General features: G+C 40.6%; 1 protein-coding gene and 1 long non-coding RNA gene across 9 annotated transcripts in view; one reads left to right on the top strand and one right to left on the bottom strand.

Annotated features, from left to right (window-relative positions):
• SIPA1L1 (signal induced proliferation associated 1 like 1) overlaps positions 1-17,498 on the top strand; it is a 150,734-nt gene that overhangs the window by 80,172 nt on the left and 53,064 nt on the right. For 7 of the 8 annotated variants that reach the window (XM_083505743.1, XM_083505742.1, XM_083505740.1 and 4 more), the window contains one exon: positions 5,917-5,985. The exons of the other annotated variant lie outside the window; for it this stretch is intronic. The gene's annotated coding sequence lies outside the window, so the exon portion shown is untranslated. The remainder of the gene's footprint in view (positions 1-5,916; positions 5,986-17,498) is intronic. 8 annotated transcript variants of the gene reach the window in all.
• LOC310710665 overlaps positions 1-17,498 on the bottom strand; it is a 48,202-nt gene that overhangs the window by 7,095 nt on the left and 23,609 nt on the right. The gene's annotated exons all lie outside the window — the stretch shown is intronic.

The following is a 17,498-nucleotide window of genomic DNA, read 5'->3' as shown; positions in this document are numbered from 1 at the left end:
CTCAATTATCTTATTAATAGAGAAACAATTTAAAACATCCTGCAAACATGAGAAAATTGATAACCATATAAAGCTCCCATATAGTTTTTAATAACAGTTTTTGTATTTGGGAGAGAAGGCTGCACCCTGTACATAATTCAGGAATAAGGGCAATTGTTAAGTAATTCAAAAGTGTATATGTCTACTCAGAAGTAAGCCCCCTTGGGTTCAAGGGAACTTATCCCAAGTATGTTTGTATAGGATTGCAGCCTAAATTTATTTGATTTTTAGTTTGAATAAATATAATCTATTATTACTAGTTATTTTCTTAGTACTTACTAAAAACAGTGCTTGGTAAAAAGTCTTTCTACTGTTCTTAATGAACCCAAGTGGTTTTGGACTAAGAAATGTATTTTTTTATATAGTTACAATTGAAAATTGAAGAATTCATAATTCTTGCTAACAAAGTATGTAAAAGGTTCCATTCTTTGCAACAACGTACAGCGTTATACACTGGATGTTAGTGAATTAAACCTGAAAGTGTCACTTCCCTATCTATATAGGCCAAGCTAGACAGTGTAGTTAATGTATTTTGGTTTTATTATTTAAATAGTAACAGAGGAGAGGCAGGGAGATCAGTTCTGGGACTCCACCATGTTGAAAGTGTATGGGCAGTGCACTTGGTCCCAGAGAGAAGGAAGATGATACAGCATGGCGATGCGGAGGGGAAGAATGAGAGGAATGAGGGGTGGGAAGTAGTGTCAGATACAGTGGTACCTCAGGTTAAGTACTTATTTCGTTCTGGAGGTCCGTTCTTAACCTGAAACTGTTCTTAACCTGAAGCACCACTTTAGCTAATGGGGCCTCCTGCTGCTGCCGTGCCGCCGGAGCCCAATTTCTGTTTTTATCCTGAAACAAAGTTCTTAACCTGAAGCACTATTTCTGGGTTAGCGGAGTCTGTAACCTGAAGCGGATGTAACCCGAGGTACCACTGTATAGGGAAGGTTGCGAAGCAATGGGATGGATGGATGGGGATGAGTTGATAGGGGCATTTGTTCTATGTGGATAAGTAATTTTCCACTGGTAAATAACCAATATATTTTAAGTCAAGTGCATCTATTTAACTTTCTTTGGCAGCCAGCCACATACTGTTTCTAACAGGATATGTGCTTTCAAGGAATAGGGGGAAAGGAACTTGTAAGAGGACAAAGATGCTGGCAGTCAAACGCAGTCTGTTAGAAGCCTCTGTTTCTAAATCCACCATGTCTAAAGCTGGCAGCTGGAAAGCAGAGCAGAATCACAATAGTGCAGTAATATTGTTTTATCTTCTTAAACTCTTCATTTAGTCAAATAAATAGGTTTCTGTGCCTGGAAAGTTCTGATGAGACTCCCAGAATATAGCAGCCACTTTCCTCTGGAAGGACCTAGCAATTATTTTATTCTTTTCAGGTACCTTCTTGTTTCAATAGATAGATGTTTAGCTGTCCCAACAACATACGGATTCTTGAAATTTAGCAATTTAAAGTCTCTCAGACGCCTATGTGGAGAGGCCATGTGGGGAAACATGGAAAGTGGGTAATGCATGAAGCACAGGAACCTTGTGATAAGATGGGAGTTCTCATAATATTACATTGGTGGATACTTTCCTTGCTTCTTTCCTGTACTTTGCTATGTACAAGCCTGCAACTGAAATAATTTTGTGTTGTTATATGTGTGGCTTGTGATGAATAATGATTTTTTTTTAAAAAAAATTTTTTTGGAGATTTCTCTCCTAAAGAGATGTGCCATAAGGCAGATGATGCATTAGAATTCTAATAAGGTAAACAATGTTGTGACACTGTAGTGCTAATCAGATGATATACCTGTAATGACAAGGTGAGTAAGCTCTGTAGAGCTGTGTGTGTCAGCCATGAATGCTGTACCATCAACCCTCCTGGGTTGAGCAGGAAGGTCTAAAGGGACCTTCTAAGAGCAGTCAGCTGAACATGCTTAGGAGCCTCCTCGTGATCAGGAACCTGGTTATCACAGCAGGTCTCTGCATAACAGTTGCTGGGAATCTCAAGTGGGAAGAGTGTTGTTGCACTCACATCCGACTTTGAGCTTCCCGTGAACACCTAGCTAGCCACTGTGAGTACGGGGTGCTGGACTATGGGCCTTTGACCTAATCCTGCAGGGTTCTTCTTCTTGTGGTCCTCTTGTGTCAGTTGTGCTTGGAAGACACATTCATACCTTTCTATAACATAAGAAACTTATGGGGTATGCATGGTAGGGACAGGATTGTTGGGGGCAGGAGGTGACATTCCCCACTCCTGTGTTAGCATTGTCTGTACAGATAATTTTGTGAGAAGAACCTACTCAAGACTCCTTGACTGAGAATGTGGTAGCAATACGCATGCATGAATTTGAGGTATTCTGGATGATGGAGTGAGTCAAAATGTGGGGATAAACAAAGCAAGAAAACAAACTTCTCGGCTTTCTTAGCAGGAATCAAAGCGATATATACTGAGCAGTTTGCAAGAATATTAGTAAATAATAATCTCTCAGATTATTAAATAAAGAAGGGAACTAGACAAGGCTGCCCTCTATCCCCATTATTGTTTATTACAACGTTGGAAATACTGTTGCAGAATATAAGGGGAAGCAAAGATATTAAGGGTATAGAACTAGGGCGTAGAACTTATAAATTAAAGGCTTTTGAGGAGGGTGTGGTCTTAACAGTGGAACAACCTAACGTAAGCATTCCCAAGGTTTTTAGAGGAAATTAAAAAGTTTGGAAAAGTGGCAGGCTTTATTTAAAATAAATGTAGAAAAGACTAAAATGTTGATTAAAAACATAGATGAGCAGTCGAATGAGATTTTGGAAAGGTTATCTGGCCTAAAAATAGGTAAAAAAAAGAAGTATTTGGGGATTTGGCTGACAGTGAGAAATCTCAACATATTTCAAGATAATTATATTAAACTGTGGAAAGACATTAAAAAAAGAGATAGAGATACGGGAAAGAATTATTTCCCTATTAGGTAGAATTTCAGCCATTTAAATGAATGTATTACCTAAGATGTTTTTATTCCAATTGATCCTTTTGTCAACAACTTAAGCTGCCTCCGAATGGAAAAAAGATATTTCAAAATTTGGCAGGGGAAAAAGTCTAGGATTAAACATAAAATTTTGATTGATAAAAAAAGAGGAGGCTTTGCTCTGCCAGTCTTGCAATTGTATTATGGGGCAGCTTGTTTATGTTGGTTAAAAGAATGGATTGTATTGGAAAATTCATATATTTTAGACTTGGAAGGCCATGATTTAAAGTTTGGCTGGCATTCATGTCTTTGGTATGGAAAAGCAAAAATTTATAAAAGTTTTGCAAACCACACCAGGATAAATTTGTATAGAGTTTGGTACAAACTTGTTGGAAAGGGAAAAAAAACCCTTATGGTTATCACCCATTGAAGCAATCACAATCAAGAGAATTAACATGGATAGGCAATGGGCCACAACAGAGATCTGTTGGAATTCACAGGGAGCGGACCTAGATTGAAACCAATGGAAAAGTAAGGAGCTTAATTATGGATTGGTTACAGTATCATCAAATATATGATATGTTCAAATTAGATTTAAAAAATGGGTTTCCGGATCAAAGCTCACAGTTTGAAAGAGAACTATTATGGAATAAGGATAAACTATTGTAAAAAATGTATAACATTATTGGAATGGGAAAAGAAAGATGCGTTAGTCAAAGCTTTAAGGACACACTGGGCAATGGACATAGGACATAACATAGACCTAAACTTCTGGGGGAAACTCTGGAAGAATTATTTGAAATTTACCACATGTTATACTTTGAAAGAGAATTACCGTATTTTTCGCTCTATAAGACGCACCAGACCACAAGGCGCACCTAGTTTTTGGAGGAGGAAAACAAGGAAAAAAATATTCTGAATCTCAGAAGCCAGAGCAGCAAGAGGGATCGCTGTGCAGTGAAAGCAGCAATCCCTCTTGCTGTTCTGGCTTCTGGGATAGCTGCGCAGCCTGCATTCGCTCCATAAGACGCACACACATTTCCCCTTACTTTTTAGGAGGGAAAAAGTGAGTCTTATAGAGCAAAAAATACGGTATATGAAAATGATGCATAGATGGTATTTAACTCCGAGTAGGTTGGTTAAGATGTACAAAGTAGGATTAGATCTGTGTTGGAAATGTTCTCATTAAAAGTGTTTTTATTTTGGTGATGCAAAGCATCAAATTAGTGGCATATTTATTATTTTATTACCTTTCCGAATAGAAATCGCTTGAAGACAGGTTACATGTAGCAATGCATTTTTTGAAACTCACAGTAAACAAAATCAACATGCAACAAATCATCAAGACTTCTCACTGGAGAAATGGGAAACCGGAATAGGATTTGAGGTGGTCCTTCCCCTAGATATGCCTGTGTTGGGTTCCTTCTTCTATAAGGCTATTGAGCCACTAAAAGGAAATCTAAAATAAAGTGATTTCTGTTCTAAAATTGTACTATTTTCAAGAAATCGGTTCGGTTAATACCCTTTTGAGCTCACATATTGTATAGAATTTTTATCTCATACAAACACATTTTGATTAATTTGGTAATTCCTTGGAATGTCAATTAAGTCTGTATTCTGCCAGTATATTGGTCCTGGCTTTTGATACCTCGAGTGATCTTTACAGTCAATAGAATATTCATAGCTCTTTTTTTTCATTTAAATATCACAGCCGTTCTCTGTTTAATTAAGTTCTGCTCTGTTATTGTCCTCCTGTTAGATGAAACTTTTTAAACAGAAGCAATAAGGCTGTTACTTCAGGGTGTGATGAGAGCTAGGCTTAAAAATGCCATATGTACATTGTGGATTTTAAAACTGGCCAAGGCACAGGTTCCACACACTGTTTGTCAGGCTACCTGGCACCTGCATAAGCTCACATTTTGAATTGTAATATTGGTGATATTTTATACATGCCAAACAAACCAGCAGACTCCGCAGTGCCAAGCAAAATTAATGTGATGCTAATACTGCTTGTGGACACAGCTGGGCCACCGGTTGAAGCTGATGGAAGACACTCTGAGCCACTGAGGCCACCTGAGCCTCAAGTGACATCAGTGGATTCAGAAGTACCCCCAAGCCACTCCTTCACAGGGAGTCTAACCCCATCAAGAGCAGACCACCTTCCATCCATCTGTGGTTGCGCCCAGAATGGGGGACTTCAGCCTAGGGAGGTTTAGTTGGCTCCCTTCTTGATGCTTTTGCATCACCTTGTGAAGGCCTTTTATTATTCTGACAGTCATTTGTCTTCCCAGGTGGCTGGTTGATTTTGTTTACTTTTGTTAAATTATTTTTTTTAACTTGCTGTCTCTGTTCTCCCAATATAATTCAAAATATCATGGTTTTATTGTTTTGTATTTTTTACTGACGTAAGCCACATTGAGTGACTCTTTTGAGACAGAAGTATAGATATAGATGAAATAAACCAGCCAAATATACTAAGCACTATCCAATTTCCCACATATCTTGTTCTTGTGAAATATGTCTAGGCATCTATTGAAGGGATTTTTTGTGGTTTCTCTCACACACTACTTTTTTTTTTTTTTACAACAGCAAGGTATCACTATGCTCAGTATGCCTCTTGTATTGGTTGGCATTCCAGTGTGTATCCTCAGGCAACCATATACGTTTTCAGGAGTTCAAAAACAGTGAATAGATTTTTACAAAATGAAGTGAATAGTTGTTTTGAATTAAATACGTCTGCCCTCTGTTTGCACCCAATTGGTTTGAACCCTGTCCCTGGATTTTTGGAAATTGTTTCTCTTACATCGACTTAGCCTTTCCACCCTTTCTTCTTGATTTGCATTATCATTGTTGTTGTCATTTGTAACAACTGATTGTCCCCTGAACGTTTTGTAATAGTGGCATATTGTTTGTTTTCTCTAGGTTTTACTTTTTACTGTGTGGATCCTGAAAATGAAGTTCATGAATTTGCCAGGATGCCATGAAGCTATAGTAGGTGCTTCTTTCTTTCCCATTGTACCTCTTATATGCCAGATCCATATGTGTACATGTGAAGCCATTTGGCTTAATTCCTAGGCTTAAATCAAGACTTTGGTTCTACAAATAGAAGGAGAGGGAGGCGACCTTGGCTGGTTTTCCTCTTCCACTGCAGCCTGTTGCATTGCATTCTCTGAAAACATGCTCCGAAGAGTTGGGGAACAGTGTGGGAAATGACACTGAGGACTACAGGAGGAGAGGGGAATCGTCAAGTGTTGCCTCCCACTCCTTCAGCCCCCAGGATACCCCTGCTGGTCCAGAAGCCTTTAGGGTGTAATGAAGAAAAGAACGGGCATTCCATTTGTGAAGGGGAATTCTGGCTCCAACCCATAGGATGGTTTAGGCCAGTAGGCCAGATCCTTACCTCCTTACTCCTGTGCCCCAGCTTTGACTGATGGGCAGGATTGTCAGTCAACAGATGGTACAGTGCCATATTGGTTGTAAGTCCTGGAAGTCCTGCTCCCTCCCTGCCTTGCAGGCCTTTTTCCACCTGGCCAGGAGGGTAGGTCCTTGACTGACTCCACTACGAGAGCTGAGGCTGCTGAACAGTATCTTGGACTAGGGGATTGTTTAGGAGGGTTGTTGGCGGGGATTGTTGTTGCTGCTGTTGTTAATATTTTATATATTTATTTTGGATCTTAGGATCTATGTGGAAGTTGTTTGATTTTGTTGCATACTTTTTGAAGTTTTGTTTATTGTTTATGACTAGTTTTGTTATATTTGTAGTTATGTAGTTTTTATACGTTGTAAGCCACCTTGAACATGGTTTTAACTTTGGAAAAGTGGCATACAAATAAAATGACTGATTGACATCAGGTGGTTTGTTTTCCTTTTCTTACATGGTTTGACATCGAACTGTTTGAGCCAATGTATAGGGCTTTGCAGGCACCACCAATCGCTGATTGCCAGTGCTTACCAATCCCCGTTGTGCCGTTTCAGGCAGCGACCATCATGGTGCTTATAGGCACAGCTGATAGTTGGCTCTTGCAACTCCCTTCTGTGCAATTGCAATGATCACCTATTAGTTGATTGGTACCATTTGCAAAGGTACAGGGTTTCTCAGGCACCTTTACCTGTCCCACACCTGACAATACCTTGTGGACCAAATTAGACCTGTGGGCAAAAGGTTCCTCATCAGTGCCATGGTATATGATTAATTTTATTACTGTGTGTTGTTCTAGTGAGCTGTAGAACATACTAAAATACATATTTTTGTTGGGTTCAATTTAAGTCTGGACATCTAAAATAATATCTGGGTTCATCAGCAAGAAGGTTGATTAATTTCACCTTCTGTGAAATAGCACACTGCTCAGGCAGTTCACTTGAAATGCAAATCTTCTTTTTATTTTTAGCAAACAATTAATCCCTCACAGGGGAATGTGGGTGTAATTGTCAAATCTAGCAAAGGACTGCTATTAAGCCAACTGCAACAGCAGGTGTTGGGTGGAATCTCCTCCAGCCCTTACCAACTATTGTGCTGATTTTTCATTCTTAAGATAGCCAGATGAAGCTCAAACAAAAAGGAAGGTGTTTCATGTATTCTTCCTTTCCTCCCTTATTTATTTTGATTGTTTGGGAGAAGGTTCTCTCTCTACCTTGAGGTTTTGAGTCTTACTGATTTCCTCTTCTGTATTTATGAAAGCAAAATTGGTCTGTGCGGTAAAGTTGGGACAATTGATTTTGAAGAAGGGACTTTAATTAGACATATGAAAATGAATTTTTAGTACAGAGCCTGGGGGCCTGTTGGCTGCATCAGTGCCAGGAGGATACAGTTGCTGGAGTTACCTTCTTTCTCTGTCTGCTTCCCATGCACTTCCTATAGTGTGCTTTGTGTAGGTCAGGTGTTTAACGTGTGTGTATTGTCTAAGAATATACTAGCCATATTTAGAACTGTCAGAATTTCAGTGCATTTATATTCTGGGCCAAAGTATATGGTTCTTTCCAAAGGTGGTAGGATATCCTCCAGAAGACCATAACCTTTAGATCATTTTCGTCCCCCTCTTACGCCAGAGGACAGGGCTTAAAGCTTCTCTTGGCCCATTCTCTGGAAAGCCCCAGCTCATTGTAGGATAGGATTGAGGATATCTTTCTGTTTCTCTCTTTGCCATGTCCTCCACCTTCCTTTCTTCCTCTTTCTCTGTGGCTTATAAAGCAGAAAAAAACCTGTCTCCTGCCTCTGTTCTTCCAACCTCACCCTCCTGACATGGGTGGGGAGAAAAACAGCCTCAGCATCTCTTCCAGCCTCACCACAGGAGGCTTTGCACTAGTAGACATGTTTCTGCTTGTGCATGAAGAGCACCTGAGTCCTACAACACTGATTCCTCCAACACAGTGCAGCCCCCTCTGCCCCCAAAAGCTTCTCTTGCTCATGGGGATAACAGAATGGGATATGCCATAGTGGGCTAGTGGGGTTGGGGACTTGATGAAAATGACTATTTCAGCAGAAACAGCTAGCCAGAAATCCACTAAAGAATCTTGACTCTTGGACTCTGCTGGTTTTGCAATTTCTGATGACACCTCTGCTGTCCTACTTGCAAAAACATTCAGATGTGCTCTTTCAGCATGTCAATTACATGTCTATATAATGTTGTAGTCCAGAGTGATGCAGCATTTATAGTAATTGTGGCCTAGCATGTTTTTGAACCTATCCTGACTTGTACCTCCTGCTCCCAAAGTTTCCAGAACTAAAATTGCTGCTATAGAAGATATTGTCTATACAAACTTTGTAGCTTCTTCTGTGAATGCAGTGTAGAAACTGCACTTTAAGATAGATTTGATAAGCTCTCCTTGATTTTATAAGAGGTGTTTTATATTTTTCATCTGTTCAGTAGCGCGTCAGGTCATTTCCTCCGCTTCTCCAAAATGTTTGGACTATGCTTCCAATTTTGGATGGGCTTTTTTTTCATTCTCTTGGCATTGTATTCCCCAAGCAATGCTCATAGCTTCTGCTGTTGCTTTAATCAGTCTAGCTATCAGTATTACAACACAAGGTCAAACCCTACCTGAAGTTGGGGCAGGGACAAGGTGAGATGCAAAGCAGGTGCTGGTGTTCAATATCTCCTCCTACAAGACCAGAGGGCAGTGTGCCAGCTGAGTTTGCTCTGGAATGGAAAAAGATTATTCAGGAACAGGTGGGTTCTAAACATCATTCTAAGAGATTGTGTTGTCAAAGTTTGAGATGGTACTCAGAGTGTGTTTGAGGTCTTCCCACTTGCAGAGTTTCTTCCAAAGCCACAGCTAATGGAAAAGTTGCTATAATCTCAAGCCAAGTGACAGACACTTAGGAAGTTACTGGCATCTATTTTATAGTATGTGTGTTTTTTCTGATTCCTGGAAAAAACATATTAAACTTCAAACTGTTAAACAAAATTGTCAGATTCTGGTCCTTTCACATACAGTATAGACCCTATCACTGATTGACTGATAGACTTTCAACCAGGCTTCTGCATAGTCTGATTGGACCTATTCACAGGAGGTTTCTCCATTTCTGCATCAACAATCAGCACTCTCTAATATTGTGGCTTGCACTATGATCTTTCTACCTTACCCTCTCTGCCTGTCCCAGAAAATTAACCAATATTCTGGTTTAGATAGTAGCTCATCTCCACTAAATGACTATTCACATATATCCTTTTCTAAATTATCTTCTCATCAACATAGCGTCGTATCAGGAGCTCATACTAGAAGACATTGATCAACTGGGAAAATAGCCAGATGCAACCAGTTTATCCAGCACCCAGGAATTATTATAGGCTCAGTAACCCACAAAATATTTGTCCACAGGTAGTGATCACTGGCTATTCTTGCTTGTCAATTGATTTAGGACAGTCAGGAGTGTCATGATCTTGGGTACTGAGCCTTTTTAATTCAATAGTCCCATGCACTGAAATTCTTCCATGAATTCTTCTCTACTCTGGAAAATCCCATGTATGGGAGAGACACCATAGTCCTAGGGATTGTCTCTTCTTCTTTTTCTACATATCTGCTTCCTATTCTGAGGTGGGAACACAGCCCACATCAGAACGTGGAACAGGAAATAGCAGGGACATCAGAATGTGGAACAGGAAATAGCAAGAACAACTCAGACCCAGTTAGCTAGATGGAATTATTTAACTTGAACATGTTTTCAAGTAATGCTTCAAACCATGAACCAGTTTTTGAATTGGCTAATAACAAAGATCCCGAAGAATAACCATATGTCTGCCTCTGATACATGAGCAAAGTTCTCCTTTCTGTTTGGCAGGGTGATAGACAACCAGCTCACAAAATGATTTCATTCACAGTTGATAAATGGTTATCTGATTCCACTCTATGTTGCTGAATATCTTCCTTGATAATGTGATCATGATAGTTTGCTGTACTATATTGTTGTACTTTCACTGATACAAAGTACAGGCATAATTCTAGTGAAGCAAGTGAAAAAGCAAATGTATGTAAAAAGAAGAAGCTAGGGGCCTAGTCTTTTCCCAGTAGCTTCTCATGTGTATTTAACAACAAAAATAGTTGTTTCTGTACAGATGAAACTTCTCACTTGTCCTGCAAAGCACATATTTTCTATTTTGCATTCTGTATCCCGGTAAAAAGCATGACACAAGAAAACACACTCAAATATTTAGAGCAATTTCTGCTTTCAGGTACTTTGGTATGAAATATAAAGTCAGTTTCTAAATATTGCCATGGATATTGTTTAGGGCTAAGGATGTCCGCTCTTAAATAAGGGGTGAGTGGGTGGTGTGTATGCGGAGCTTGAGAGCAAAGGGCCCTTACACTCCCCATTACCATCAAATGTCACACCAGGATGCAAATGAAAAGGTAGGCAGCGACCTACACAGGAGCATTCTCGACCTACACAGGAGCATTCTCGGCATCCTGAAGGACTTGACTGCTGTGAAATAATAGGAGACTGAGTTAGCGATACTGTTTGATTAGCCAGTTGACCGGCTTCCTCACTTGGTGCTTTGCAAAATCCACTCAGTTGAATGCTTTTCCTTTTTACATGCAAATGCATGTGCACACAAGTGCTGTCTTTCATTTGCTTGCATTAATTATAAGTTTGGTTAGTCTTTGAGATGCCACGAGGCTGCAGCAGACTAAACACAGTTACTCCTCTGGAAATTAATTATAAACGTATCTGTGACAATTTGAAACTACTTTTGAGTGAAATCAACCCATGTTTCTTACTTCTTTGTTACTCTTAGTCTCTCTGCAGATTAAACATATAATTTAGCTTTATTTTAGGAGGGCGTGAGTTATCAGGCAAATATGAATTAGCAGAAAATTGTTGTGATTTGCTATCTCTCAGCATCTGCATTCTGAAGTGAAGAAACCAACCTCCACACTGTGGCGAAGTATAGAGTTTACAGATGAGTCACATAGGTTTCGCATATCTCTGCAGTTTTATATTTATCTTTTATACTACTAAAAGCATTAAGTTGATGATAATAGCCATTTCCTTAGTGTGACACTGTGGGGGTGTGGGGGTGTGTGACAGTGACATGGAAGATGCTGAAAGAAGGAGCCTTAAAGCATGTTAAATTTCATTTTTAATGCTTTTGGTATCTCACATCAGGAGCTCATGTCCCTAATTAATTAAATCTTCTAGAACTATAGTCATGGAGAGTGTAGCCAATAGACAGGTGAAGTTCTTGTCTCCCACGAAAGATAAATTATGTGTAATAGCGAATAGCACTGTGTAACAGAGAAAAAAAAATGTAATTGGATGAAAATTTGGAGCTGACTTTAATAGATATTGGTCAAGTAAAGCGAAATATATTCAGACCTACACTGAGATACACAAGGCTTGATTGACACTGGATGGAACCCCGTAGCCAGCTCCAGATGGAAGGGCAACACAGAGGATGCTCAAGCGTCACAGCAATCATCTTGTATTTGTATTAGTATCACCTGCTAGAGGAGGAGTCTCCTCTAGTCTTTTACCTTTTTTTAGTGCAATAAAGCTGGTCCTATTCTATGGTAGTGATGAGGAACTGCTTGTCAGGTGGCTGAAGGATTCCCATCCAGCCAACTGAGCCTCTGGATCTAGACCAGGAGTGGGATGGGGTGGGGGTGCAGTTTGCATTGTGGGTAAATACATCTATTCACTTGATTGGAAAGGCTTCTGTTCACTCTACTGTGAAGCATACCCTGCTGTATTATGCCCTGCCCCCCATTACACCCCTGTTCTGCCCTCTTCTGGGTCCAAAAGGACCCATGCACTGGCAATCGTGCATCAGTTGGATGTAATAAAATGGTTGCTGCTTGTAGGCTAATGGTTACGGCAGTAAAATAAAGGGGCTGGAATTTTAATTGATAAATTGCCACCTATAACTTTTTCATTGTGAAAATTAAAGTCCCTTGATTTCAGTGGGTTTAACAGGATAGCACCCTATGCTGTGATTTCTTTTTTTAAAAGTAATAGATTCTTGACTTTTTCTTTGTCTCAGCCGTGGGAGGCCTCTTTTCAGTCACAAATAACCAACAGCCAAGGAGGCTCACTAAATTTCATCCTAGAATGAGTTAAATTTACTTTTATAGAACTCTTACCCATGTGACGTTATTATATAAACTGCAATCAAAAAAATAGTGTGGAAAGGCTGATTAAAGCTGTTTGATGCAGAGGAACAGGCATACGCCTACACATGTGCCGTAGGTAATTTGCTTGTGCGGATTTTGAATTTGAATCTAAATCAGATTGTTTATGTGCATGTGTGTGAGAAGTAAAAATAAAAGCAGGCTGGAACAGATGTGAGTATTTTCCTTACTAACCATAATTAACCATAGAGTTGGAAAGGATTTTAAAGGTCATCTACTCCAAAGCCCTGATCAGTGGCCATCTACCCTCTTTAAAAACCTCTAATGAAGGAGTGTCCACCACCTTCTGAAGCAGTCTGTTCCACCGTTGAACAGTTAGTACCATCTGGAATTTCTTCCTAAAGTGTGGTCAAAATGAGAAAAGCAGAATATTCGGGGGCAGGGACCTATCCATTCGCATCCACCCAGCATTGCTTCTAACTGGTTCCTTGTTAAATAAAAGTAATCAAATATCACTGCTAAATAGAATTACCACCTAACTAGAAATGCCCAAAATAAGATTTGATAATGGATTTAGAACCATCAGTAGATCCCCAACGATGTGCTCCAGGGAGAGCTGACTTCAGGCACCAGGCCCTTTGGCAAAGCAGAGGAGGAACAACCACTGGGAGGAGTGCAAAGAGAAGAAACACCATGGTGCGTGGTTGTGAAGCAGCACAGCCAGACACCTTCATCTGCCCCAGCTGCAACAACACATGTATCTCCCGTATCGGTCTCTACAGCCACAGCAGGCGTTGTAACTCCCCAACAGTTTGACTTCACCCCCAAAGATACACTCTTCCATTGTCTCCCAGGATACCAACCAACCAATGGATTTAGAACTATCAGTAGAATTCCTCTTGGGTTCCATCCAGTATCCTTGTTTGCAGATTCAGCAGGCCTTTAAAAGAATCTGAAGCTTTGACAAACATGCAGCAATGGCTAGAGACTCCTGGAGGGTCTGAGGCCTATGCAGAATCATCTCGGGTGGTTAAGAGAGAACATAGGGGTCTTGATTTTAGTGCAGTTTGTTGCCTGTCTGAAGTTACGGAGTGTTCCATGCATATGTAGGGGCATCCAAAGCTGTTCTTCTAACTCAGGTTTGGGGAACCTCCAGGCCAGGGGCCAAAGGCTTGAAGGGTCTGGAGTTTAAGCTCCTGCTTAGCTGTGAAGCTCACTGAATGGCCTTGGCCATCACTGTCTCTTCAGCCTACCCTTAGCTCTTTGGAGGAAACATGGGACACAGATGTTATTGCTAGATTTGTATTGTTTTGATTATCATTATTTGCGTTTTGCTGGTTGCTTTGAAGATCATGGATTTTGAGGAAAGGATCCCTGCATTGATTTACAGCATTAACATTCTAATAATAAACTTTGCAGTGTGCAACTTGAGCATCAAGGTCAAACATCTGGTGTGGCTTGTGACAGCCAGCTAATAAGGTGGAAATGAGTTTACCCCAACGCTTTTTTTATTTTAAGATCCCTAGATCAGTTGAGTTCATTTCAATATAAATTCTAAAAACAAACAGTTAACACAGAAAACAGGCAAAAAATGCAGCCACTCCCTTCCCGGCTCTTTCCTAAGCTGAATAATATCCAGTACATCTAAAGCTCTGGCTCCACCCTACAATGTCACTTAGCTTGTTTTTCTTTGGTTCTCCCCACTCCAGTGTTTAAGAGGTTATTTGTTCCATACCTCCCCTTTGGCCAGGATTCTTAGGGAATTGTTTTCAGGAGTAGATTGCCATCCACCAGTGTCATAGTTTCGGTGCCTGCAGGAACTTAAAAGTTATAAATCTGTAGGCTTGCCATATGTCAGGAAAATTCCTGACATGTCCTGGTTTTGGGGTGTAAAAATGGTGTCAGGGGAAATTTTGCCGAATCAGGGAAATCGCTATTAAAACAATTTTGAACTATGACAACCCTATGAATCTGGCTCAATGTTCAACATGTTTCTTCTTTGACAATCACTGATAAATTGTAGTCAAGCTGGAGAGCACAGCTGACATTAAGACAAGAGCTAGATTTGTTTTCGCAAATATTTTGTATTTCCAGTCAGCTTTACGTGTGAAACAGCACAGAGCATGCAGAGTTCTCTCTAGAAGTAAGCACCAGACAGCTGGATTTACTCCGAGTAACAGACTTATAAAAAACCCACATTGAATAAATCCCAGATGACTAAGTCCCCCCGCCTCTTATTTTTACTTGTTTTTAAATACCAAATATTTACTTTACAGATTATGTTTGGCATGCAGAAATTATACCTTGTCATTGAATTATATTAAACATAAAATACTGTATTTTTTCTTTTTCTTTTTTTCTTCATTTTCTTTTTCTGAGCAATTGTGTTTTTACAGTGAGTTGTAATCAGTGGAAGGCAAGGAAGGAACAGTTATAAGCTCACCAAACTCAGTGGATCTCTCTCTCTCTCCCCTCCATTTTCTTCAGAGTTCATCTAGACACCCTAGCTATTTAAATACAGTGGTACCTCGGGTTAAGTACTTAATTCGTTCCAGAGGTCCGTTCTTAACCTGAAACTGTTCTTAACCTGAAGCACCACTTTAACTAATGGGGCCTCCTGCTGCCGCCGTGCCGCCGGAGCACAATTTCTGTTCTCATCCTGAAGCAAAGTTCTTAACCCGAGCTACTATTTCTGGGTTAGCAGAGTCTATAACCTGAAGCGTATGTAACCCAAGGTACCACTGTACTCAATTTGAAATAAAAACTTTTCTAAAGAAGTTGTGATTCTCCCCCTCCCCTTGATGAGTATAACAGTGAAGGGACCCCTGACCATTAGGTCCAGTTGCGGATGACTGGGTTTGCGGCGCTCACCTCGCTTTACGGGCCAAGGGAGCTGGCGTACAGCTTCCGGGTCATGTGGCCAGCATGACTAAGCCGCTTCTGGCGAACCAGAGCAGCGCATGGAAACGCCGTTTACCTTCCCGCCGGAGCGGTACCTATTTATCTACTTGCACTTTGATGTGCTTTCGAACTGCTAGGTTGGCAGGAGCTGGGACCGAGCAACAGGAGCTCACCCCATCATGGGGATTCGAACTGCCGACCTTCTGATTGGCAAGCCCTAGGCCCTGTGGTTTAACCCACAGTGCCACCCGCTTCCCTTTGATGAGTATAGCCTCACATCATAATTATTGCCAACTGTAGTAATTCAGATATTTAAATCTATGAAAGGAATGTTCTTTTTAAAAGGTTAGATGATTATGAAGACACTTAATGTGGCCTTTACTGATTGTGAGATGTCAGTCTCCTTGTGGAACAAAAATCTGTCTGCACAGTGGGACTTCTGGTTTCTCTCGCCCCCCCCCCCTTCATCCCCTTTGTGCCACCAAAATATGCTCTAGAGCAGGGGTCGGCAAAGTTTTTGTGGCTTGGGCCGGTCCACGGTCCTGCAGATGCAGCAGTGGGCCAGAGTGTTTGTGCGCGCAAATGCTATTTCTGGCTCTTTTTCCTGCACAAAGGAGGTGTGTGCAGCTTCCCATTGGCTGCAGGAGCTTCCAGTAGCCAATGGGAAGCCGACCAGCATTGCAGAAGGCGGTCCCCGCTCTGCTCCACGCCGGTTTAACACGTCACACAAGAGCCAACCAAGCGGGCAGTGGGGGTCCATGGGCTGGTTAAACGCTTGTGGCCCATAGGCCTTAGGTTGCCGACCCGTGCTCTAGGGTCTCCATAGACACTCCAGGGCAGTTTTTGGGGATGTTCAGAAGGCATAAAGGGGGACGAAAGGAAGGAGAAGCCCCATTGCACAAGCAAACTCCCATTTGCACTGCGTTGCTTCTCACCCTGTGTGTTTTTAAAACCTTAATTATAGATTTTAAAATAGCAATTGGTTTATGAAAGACGTCTTAAACATGGATTGTTTGGAATGGCTTGTTTAATTAACAGTCTAGCCATTGTGTTGCCTTAGCAGATAAAGCATGGTGATTGTTAACTTAGACATATAAGCTCTATTATTCTTTTAATAATGGATAATAGGAAATTGCAAGGCAAGCGTGTGAATATTGCAGCAAACCTGTGGCGCATTTTATTGCAGTTTTAAACATGAATATTTTGCCTACATAAGGGAGGCCTGCAACAAAACGTTGCAGCCTAGGGTGCTTCCGTTAACTGTTCCTTTTTGACAGCCATGCCCTCTTCCAGATACTGCATTCCATGAAATGCCTTTAAATTTGCTAGTTGTTGGAGGCAGGCTATGTTCTGGCTAGAGGTTTAATTACTGTGGTAGCAAGCACTTGTTACTTTTGAGAAGAGGCTGAAGAAAGTGCTGGTTTCCCTAGAACTGTCAGAAGCCTTGATTTGTACACAATGCTTCTCTGTCAACGTGGTGCTGGTTCAGCAGCATCCTTACATGCATAGACTTGGCAAGTATTTGAAGGCCACATTTTGTGTAATTGGTTGAGTCTCTGAATAGGATTCTCTTCTTTGTGTTAAAGGGTGTATACAACAGTGCAGGATTTTATGCTGACATTCTCTTGCCTTTGTCTACTCCCTGCCAGGGTGCGTTTGTGGAGGTGGCTTTTGTTGTTGTCCCTGTTAAAGATGCTTTAAAAGACAAGCTATCTCTTTGTAATCAGTCCATAGCCAATGTAGGAAGTGCCTTTTGTTTCAGTAACCTTATAAAATTAGAATTTAAAAGGTGCTTTATTTTGACAAAAGACAAAACATTTGTATTTTAATATGCAAGATGAGTGTACAGAAATTTCATTCGTGTATTGACTCACTAGTTTGGGGCAGGGAGGGTTTGAGTATTTGTATTTTCTGTTTTGTGAACCTTCAGGTAAAAGTATTGCTTCAAAATGTTTCAGAATGCTTCAAAATGTTATCATTTTGTTTTTTGCGCTTTTTTGGGCAGCTTTCATAATCGAGGGCTTTAGGCCAGAAAA

The sequence above is a fragment of the Podarcis liolepis genome, assembly GCF_965112155.1.
Source record: "Podarcis liolepis genome assembly, chromosome: 1".
NCBI lineage: Eukaryota > Metazoa > Chordata > Lepidosauria > Squamata > Lacertidae > Podarcis > Podarcis liolepis.
The sequence above is the reverse complement of the archived record's forward strand: the minus strand, read 5'-3'. Positions and strand labels throughout refer to the sequence as shown.